Raw genomic sequence first — 8,767 nt, forward strand, 5'->3', positions numbered from 1 at the left:
AGCAGATCTAACCCTCTGATCCCGTTCTTATTAAGTGCGAAAATTCCTAAGAGCAAAGGGGACCCCTTGGAAGGGGCTGATCCTTTCCTGAAGTTCGCACTTGGTGGTATTTGCACTGTAGCCGGCGGCGCTGGCTGCTCTCGGCGAGTTAGCGTGACCTGAGCATCAGCTGCTACGCCCTCTCCCGCCAGCTCCGCCCCGCACAGCTGTCTGCCCGCCGCAGAAGGTGGGGCAAATACTGTCTGTAACCTGATCCAGGGTTAAAAATAACCCAAAGGTCTGACCCACAAAGAGCCCGCTCGGGACCTTCCAGGTGGGGTAAGCTTTTCCTGGCGGCGCCTGTGCCTGCTTTAAAACGACCCCCGACTCCACCCTTCTTCCACCTAAGCTGCCTGGAGCCGTTCCTCTCCTGGCCTACGTTTGGGGCTGGCCGGTGCCCTGGCTCCCACCCCTCCCGGGTGGAACTGCTGAGGTCACAGCCAGACGCGCTTCTGCTAACGGACACCGGGCAGACCGCAGTCCCTGCGCGCCGGCTTGGCTGAGCGCCCCTCGCGCCCCCCGCACCCCCAGCCCGCCAGAGGCCCCCAGCCAGCAGCCACGACGACGGGGAGAGCTGAGGGCAGCTGCTTCGAACTCCTGTCAATCGGGGAGACAGCGATCACCTCTAGTCCCCCAGCCTTCCTTCCTCCCGAAGTCAGGACCAGGTGGAAAGTTCCAGCTAAAGTTTTTCTTTGGGAGGCTGCCAAGGCGGGATAGTAACAGGACAGAGATGAGGCTTTCTCTTCCTGCCCAGGGCAAGGGTGAAACTTCAAGCCACTGCCATTTGGAACATGGCTCCAGGCAGCAGGTGACACCTGCAGCTCTAAGACCCGGCACCCAAGTGCCCCAGGCCTCAGTGCTCTGGGGTGGCGGGGGCGGGGGTTGTGTAGAAGAAAGCAGGAGGAGAAAGGAGAAGCCTATTTAAAGGCTGGTCACCAAAACGCAGGACTTTTTTTGGGTGCCTTTATTCCAGACTTGTCCCCTCTGGTGGAATCCTAAAGAATTCTGTGCTTTCTTTAACACAACCCCACCTCCCCCTATTCATTCCCTGCCCCCGCACCCACATGTATGTCAATACCACCACCATCACCACCACCACAAGCCAGAAAGAAGAGGCTGGAATGAGGGTGGGGTCAGATCCCAGGGCACAACCTGAAATAAGTGGACCTTGTATTCCGGGCTCTCCCTTGCCCTCCTTCCTTTAGGTTCTCCTTGACCGAGGTCCTCTTGGGGTCCCATCTGGGCTGGCTCTTTTCTCAATCACTCAGCAAAGAATTGATCAGACTCTGTTAGGTACCAGGTTCTGGGGTCACAAATGTTGTGGAAACAAATCTCAGTCCTTAAATCCAAAGGAACAAGAACTGTAACTTTAATTTTTTAAAGCATGAAACTATTGAATTAATTTCTATTTCGAGTCCCCATTTAGCTAGGCAAGTTTGCAATGACTCGTGGGGAAGCAGCTCATTTTTCTCCATCTCAGGGCTTTGTGCTCTTTCTTGGGCTTGAGTGGAAGAAGGGTGGCCGCACAGCTGGAGGAGAGGGCTCCAGTCTCCAAGTTTCCAGGCTCCAAGATGCACAGAAGATGAACCAGGGATGCAGGCCCAGAGGCGACTCCAGCTTTCAGCTACTGATGGGACAGCTAGCTCCTAGATCCAGCTGCAGACAGGTCAGCAACTGAGGATTCTGAAAGTCTCCTGGGTTCGCCTTTTCTCCTCCCTCCCAGAGCCCCTCAGTTTGAGTACACCTCACATTTTGCCTGCACTATAACAGTAAGTTATATTTATAGTAATGAACAACTAGTTTTCTGACTCTAAAACAAAGCTGTTTCCCTTCTTCTGGGAATTTCTCCTTCCCCATCTCTGATCATGTGTCTTGAGGGGAAACCGCCATTGCCTTGAGATCTTATTATCTGGCCACTGTTGATTGGACCAGGGATGAACATCTGGCCCAAGGTTGGCCATTGGGATCCTTTCCCTGGGATATTTGATCTTGGACCAGAGGCAGTCATCCTGTATAATGTATGTACAGATATTGTGAGACTGAGGCTCAGGACCTGAGAGCAGCATATGCCATGTAGAGTGAGTCCACCTGAGAGACTGAAGGCAACACACAGAGAGGATCAGAGTTGGCCTCAGAACAGGGGAGGCCTGGCAGTGACCCACACCCAGGTTCTAGGTGATCCTGAAGCCCAGCCGTGCCTCTGCTCTTCTTGTGGTCAGTGAGCTAATCCATTCCACTTTTAGCCAATCAAATTGGATTTTTGCTAATTGCAACAAAAAGGACTAGATAAGTATATCTCCTGATTGGTCTCCTTGTCTCCAGGCTAGACAGCCTCTAATCCATCTTCCAAATAGCTTCCAGATGGATCTTTCTAAATTGCTGATCCAGACACACCATTTTCTTGCCCAGAACTCTTCAGTGACTTCCAACCATTAAAGAAAAAGATCCAAATTCTTTAGAAGGGCATTCCTATAGACTGGCATCTGAACCAACATTTCCAACCTCATCTCCTGCCTTTTCCATTTCTCCCACTTAGATACGCCTACTCCCCGATGCCAGGACCGTGCCATCCACGCTCACAGCTCTAGGGGTTGCTCAGACTCTCCCTTCTGCCTGAAATACCATTTCCCACCGGATGAACTCTCACTGTCCTTCAGGAGCCATCTCTGGTGATGATGGTGGTGATGACTTTCCCAACACTCAAACTCATATCAGCAATTGCCTTAGTTTCAATTTCAAAGTGCTTCATTTGTTCACCATCCAACAAATACTTGTTGAGCAACTCCTACATGCCAGGCCCTGTGCCAAGAGCTGATGAACTTGAATGACACAGTTTTTGCTCTCATGAAACTTAAGAGTCTAGGTGGGGATGGGTGGGAGGCAGAAGGGAAGTATAGACTTTTTTGATAGGGTGTGTTTGGCCCCAAGTAGCAGAATAATTTACTCAAAATGGCTTAAGCAGTAAGTGCTATATTATAGCACATGTGAAGGTAGGAGGTAGGCAGAATTAAGATTTGGAAAATTCAGTGGCTCAGTGATATCTGGGTCTGAGGATACCAGGGAGGATAAGGGACCAACTCTACAGGACTGTCCACACCATGCTATCTCATTTAGCCACTAGAAAGAATGCGCTAGAGCCACATGTCTTACTTTAGAAAGATCTCGAAGACATACTGTTATATGAAAATAAATAAGTCATAGGATGGCATTATAGTGTGATTCTGTTTATCAATTATCAAATGATATGTCTCTGTGAATAAGTTTATAAATGCACTAAAAGTTGCCTGGAAACCCAACTAACTGTTGAGAAGGGTTACTTCAGGGGAGACATGAGAGGTGAAAGCGGCTTTGTACTTGTTTCTTTTTATGCTGAAGTATTGTTGAAACATTTATAGTAAGAATTTACCCAGGAGATGCAACTTAAAGTAAAAATAAGATATCTATTTATATATGAGGATTGGCAAAATTTGGGAAAAGTGTAAAACCTGTTGCTGGTGGGGATTTGGGGAAAGGATATTCTCATTCAGTGCTGGTAGAAATAGGAACAGCTGTAGCCTTTTTGGAAACTAGTCTGGTGGCATCTATTAAAATAAAAACACATATACAGTCTCATTCTTTTCTTATAACAACTCTATTGAGTTATAATCCATATGCCATACAACTGACCCATGTAAGGTGTACAGTCCAATGGCATTTAGTATATCGAGTTATGTAACCATCACCACAACCATTCTCAGAACATTTCCATCACTCCAGAAAGAACCCCCACACTGCCTGCATCCAGATATTAGCAATCACTCCCAGTTCCTTACAGGCACTCCCCCAACCCAGCCCTAGCCAACCACCACCAAGCTACATTTCATCTCTTTGGATTTGTCTATTCTGGACATTTCATGTAAACTGAATCACACATGTGGTCCTTCATGACCAGCTTCTTTCACTTACCATGATGTTTTCAAGGTTCAACCATATCACAGTAATTTTATTCTTGGGAATCCATTCCATAGCAATAAAAATATTTGTGCCTCAGGACAGATGTATAAGAAGGTCTATGGCAGAAATTTTGATAACATTAAAAAAAAAAAAAAGAGAAAAAAGAAGGGACAAAAAAAGGAGAAACTGGAAATACTGTGGATGCTCATTAATAGGAATAGAACACGCACACCATGGACTATTTTGCAGCAGCTACAAGAGGATGCATGTGCACCGTGCCAGTTGACTCGGAGGCAATTCCTTAAGTGAGAAAAAGGAAGATACAGAAGAAGGCACATAATACTTTAATCCAATTTTTGACATACAACTAATTTCAAAAGTACTCCTCACTATTTGGGCCTTACGCCTGAATCTGAGACCTGACCTGGGTCCAAAGGTGTCAGAATGGAGTCCTTGAATACTGCTCAGTCCTACTCACCAGCTCCACTGAGCCTAAAAGTATATGAGAGCAGTCCAGACAAAGGCGACACATGAGAGGGGCTAGTTTTCTCAGGTCGCCTTCCGTTCCTCCTGCAGAGGGAACTAGCCAGGTGAGGAGGCTGCCCTTCTAGGCTTTTGCCTTCTACCCTCTTAAGTGCCTGCCAGCATCTGTTTCACACACACACACACACTCACAGTCAGTCAGCAATTCTGCTCCTCCGCAAACCCTGTCCGCCAGGCCCACTGCTCAGTGCCTGGGAGCTGAAACTTGCAGGTCCACAATGACTGTGTGAGCAACCCTTTTTGGTGCCTGAGTCTCAGGTTGTGTGCTTTCCTGCATTTGCAGCATCCAGGCCTTTACCATTTACATCTGCTCAGGAGCTTTCTGTGAACAGGCCTGGCTATGGCTGCCCACAGTATGTGTAGATGGCAAAAGATGTGAACAGGCACGTACCTGACTGTAATCATGTCTACTGCAGAAATTGGCTCCAGGGGTGAATAGGTAGGAGATGGAAACCCAGTGGTAAAGGGAAAACCAGAGAGATAAGGGGGAGCCAATAATAAAAGGGGAAAAAAAACCCCACATATGCTTGCATTTATGCATCTGGAAAAGATTTTACACATTTTGAGACATATATAAAGAAATTAAATTAAAAAATTAAAAAGACAAAGAGAATATATATACACTACTTAGCTATTTTTAAAAGGATCAATCCCATTCCTGGACATATATCCAGAAAAATCTCTAACTCAAAAAGATACATGCACCCCAATGTTCATAGCAACACTATTTACAGTAGCCAAGACATAGAAGCAACCTAAATGTCCACTGACAGATGATTGAATAAAGCAGATGTGGTGTGTATATGTGTATACAATAGAATACTACTCAGCCATAAAAAAGAATGCAATAATGCCATTTACAGCAACATGGATGGACCTAGAGATTATCATATTAAGTAAGTCAGAGAAAGACAAATATCATATAATATCACTTATATGTGGAATCTTTAAAAAATGATACAAATGAACTTATTTACAAACTAGACATGGACTCAGACATAGAAAATAAATTTATGGTTACCAAAGGGGAAGGGGGTTAGGAGGAAGAGATAAATTAGGAGTTTGGGATTAGCAGATACAAACTACTATATATAAAATAAATAAACAACAAGGTCCTACTGTATAGCACAGGGAACTACATTCGATACCTTGAAATAACCTATAATGAAAAAGAATCTATATGTATATGTATAACTGAATCACTTTGCTGTACACCTGACACTAATAAATAAATTATAAATCAACTATACTTATATATCAACTATACTTCAATAATAACCTTATAAATCAACTATACTTCAATAAGTTTTTTTTAAAAGGATCGAAACAAAAAATGCCAGCTGCCTGTCTGCAAGGAGGACTCAATTCTTCCCTCCCTTCTTCTGTAAGTTACCCCTGGGAAGGATTTTGTACGGAGGACTGTGTGTTTACAAGCCCCTTGGGTTCTCCTAATGCAGCATCCTAGTGCATATTAGCTGCTTTCCTAAAAAATTCTACTATGAATAATTGGAATTAAGCATTTCCAGTCAAAATAAGTCAACACAATATTGCTGTACCCTTATTTTTCCAGTTTCCTGTGTCTTCCCTAATCCACAAAGAGTGATCATTTAAATTAAATCGAATTTCCCTGTCTTATCACTAAATTTGCCAGGTTCCACTAAATTGACTGTTGGGGAAAAGCAGCAAATAAACTATGGGGAAATCTCATGTCAAAGTCCTGACTGATGTATGTGTGTCCTAGGAAGTCATCATTACTCTGAGCAAGAGGAGGGCAATTTAGAATATAGGAAGGGCCTTCTCATGCAGGGGAGGAGAGGGCAGTAGCATCATCTAGATATACAAGAATAATTGAGTTCCCACGAAGGAAAAGCTGAGGATGCTATGGGAAACCATCCTGGAAATTTACATTCAGCTAGGATCTGTAATACTTAGTCTATAAGATGTTATGTTGGACATTAATCAGACCGTCTGTCATAGATATAGAATACAGACTTGTGGTTGCCAAGGGGGTGGGGGGTGGGAAGAGACAGACTGGGATTTCAAAATTGTAGAATGGATAAACAAGATTATACTGTATAGCACAGGGAAATATATACAAGACCTTATGGTAGCTCACAGAGACAGAAATGTGACTATGAATATATATATGTTCATGTATAATTGAAAAATTGTGCTCTACACTGGAATTTGACACAACATTGTAAAATGACTATAAATCAATAAAAAACCACATGCATGCTTTCAAAAAAAAAAAATCAGACTGTCTGGTTTGATGTTTGGAGAGCATTTCAAACAACAGAAACATCAAAAGAGGTCCAAGATCCCCTACTATTTAATGGCTATCTTTGGTCACACAAATGACATAGCTCATTTGTGAAGAATGGTATGAGGTGTGAGTGTTTGGGAAGATTTTTGAGGTGATGCTTTTGTTTTCCACTTAAACAAGGAGATTAGCCTATTTTTAAATATGCATTAAACTTACCAGATGAAGAGGAAGAAGAAAAGAAAACCAAGTCCTATAAAGTTGATAGTAGCCGCGTGCACCCATGGGCATGTACCCAAACAACTGCTTTAAATAGCACAACTGTTCATTACAGAGGAAAAGACAATTACTAAAATGATTTGATCCCATAAATGCCAATAGTCTTCTCCATATAGTTCTATACAGTATGTGAGCATCTCATACCAACATCCTAAACTTCGGCTCTTGTATACCTCCAGTTTTTCACCAGAGTGTGACAAACACCCCTGCGTTCCATTACTCCAGCTCCAGGCACTGGCAAAGAAGAGCTCCAGTTCACAATGAGATGACTTGGATTCATTCTGGACTTAGTTCCCCAGCAAACTTCTGTCTTGCCCTTGAAGATGACCCTTCTATAAAGGGTTGAGGAGTATGAAGAACTCCGACCTGCTCTTCCAGAAACAGCATGGTGGTTGGAGCCGCGGATCAGGTCTGTGCATTCTTTACAGGGCAAGGTTCACAAGTTCAAGTCTTCTGTCTCTGGCTGCCTCCCCAGACCTGCAGCTCAGTGCCCAGAATACGCTTTTAGTTACTGCTTGTTTGGAGAGTGAAAAGCCAAGTGCATCTCACACAAAACTTCTCCCCATAAGATTCCCTGAAATTTAGGGACATGTCATCTGCCTGGAAATGCTTAAGGCTTCCAGGTGTCCAAACAACACCGGAGTGGGCTGGGCATCCAGGTATTTGGAGCGCTGTGACAGTCTAAATTACTTCTCAGTGTTGAGTGTTCTAACACTGTCATATTGTCTCTGCTTTTTACTGCATGTTGATTATTGAAAAGATATATAGATCTGGTGTGAAAATGTCTTAGAAAATATCAAGAATCAAAGTTGTATATAAATAAATATATTATTCTGCTTGAATGTCAGTAATAACAATTACAGTAACTAGCATATTCTGTTCCAGACACTCTGCTGAGTACTTCACATATAGTATCTCATTTAATCCTCACACTATCTCAGTGAGGCACCTGCCTATTATTATTCCTTTTTATGGGTACCGAGAATGAGGCTAAATAACTTGCCCAAGATGACACAGTAAGTGACAACACTGGGATTTGAACCCAGCAAGTTTGACTTTTCATTACTATGCACTCCTAACCGTCACCAAGTATGGCATATTCGCTTTAATTAATAACATGTTCTGTTAAAATAAGACTGAGATGCCTTCCATGATGGTTATTTCTAAGAATTACTGGAAATCCCTAATTTCCACAATACTTCAGGTTCCAGGAATGGGGCAGATTGGGAAACAGGGAGGGATCGAGCCTAACACAACACATCAGCCCAGCTCAGGGCCTCAGACACCCAGGAGAGGCTCTGACAGTGCCAGCTGGGTCCTGGGTTTTGGGCCCCAGGGAGCACCTCAGGCAGAGCAACAGAGAAGTGGCAGGAGCATTCAGTATCTCTGGGCCCCGCCAGCTGGGGGCTGTCAGACACCCTTTCCTATCTAGACCAGGGTCAGAAGTTCACCTAAAAATAGCCAGACTGGGCCAGCTCTGGAAGTCACTACCAAGTCAAAGGTTTATGGAAGTTCACAAAACTCTGGGGCAGTCAAAGCCCTCCCTGAGGGGTCAGCAAGGAGTCCAGAAATGGTGCCTGTGTTTCTTTAAAACCTATTCAAATAAATGCCCTCCTGCCTCCCACATTGGGTTCAAAGTTTGGTCCTTCCTGTGACATGGAGTAGGGTGGGAGAGCAGGGGAAGGTTGCTCCAGCTCACTGCCTGGTCTG

General features: G+C 44.2%; 1 long non-coding RNA gene across 3 annotated transcripts; it reads left to right on the plus strand.

Moving 5' to 3' along the window:
• The first annotated feature begins 238 nt into the window (after nucleotides 1-238).
• Nucleotides 239-7,899, plus strand: LOC141574999 (uncharacterized). 3 transcript variants are annotated; one of them, XR_012502208.1, is made up of 4 exons: nucleotides 256-704; nucleotides 1,520-1,705; nucleotides 2,576-5,899; nucleotides 7,237-7,899. It is a non-coding gene; the product is annotated as an uncharacterized LOC141574999 (long non-coding RNA). The 3 variants fall into 3 exon arrangements; XR_012502209.1 differs by lacking the exon at nucleotides 2,576-5,899 and having other exon boundaries at nucleotides 239-318; XR_012502207.1 differs by lacking the exon at nucleotides 2,576-5,899.
• The last annotated feature ends 868 nt before the right edge of the window (nucleotides 7,900-8,767 follow it).

The sequence above is a fragment of the Camelus bactrianus genome, chromosome 25 (assembly GCF_048773025.1).
Source record: "Camelus bactrianus isolate YW-2024 breed Bactrian camel chromosome 25, ASM4877302v1, whole genome shotgun sequence".
Taxonomy (NCBI): Eukaryota; Metazoa; Chordata; class Mammalia; order Artiodactyla; family Camelidae; genus Camelus; species Camelus bactrianus.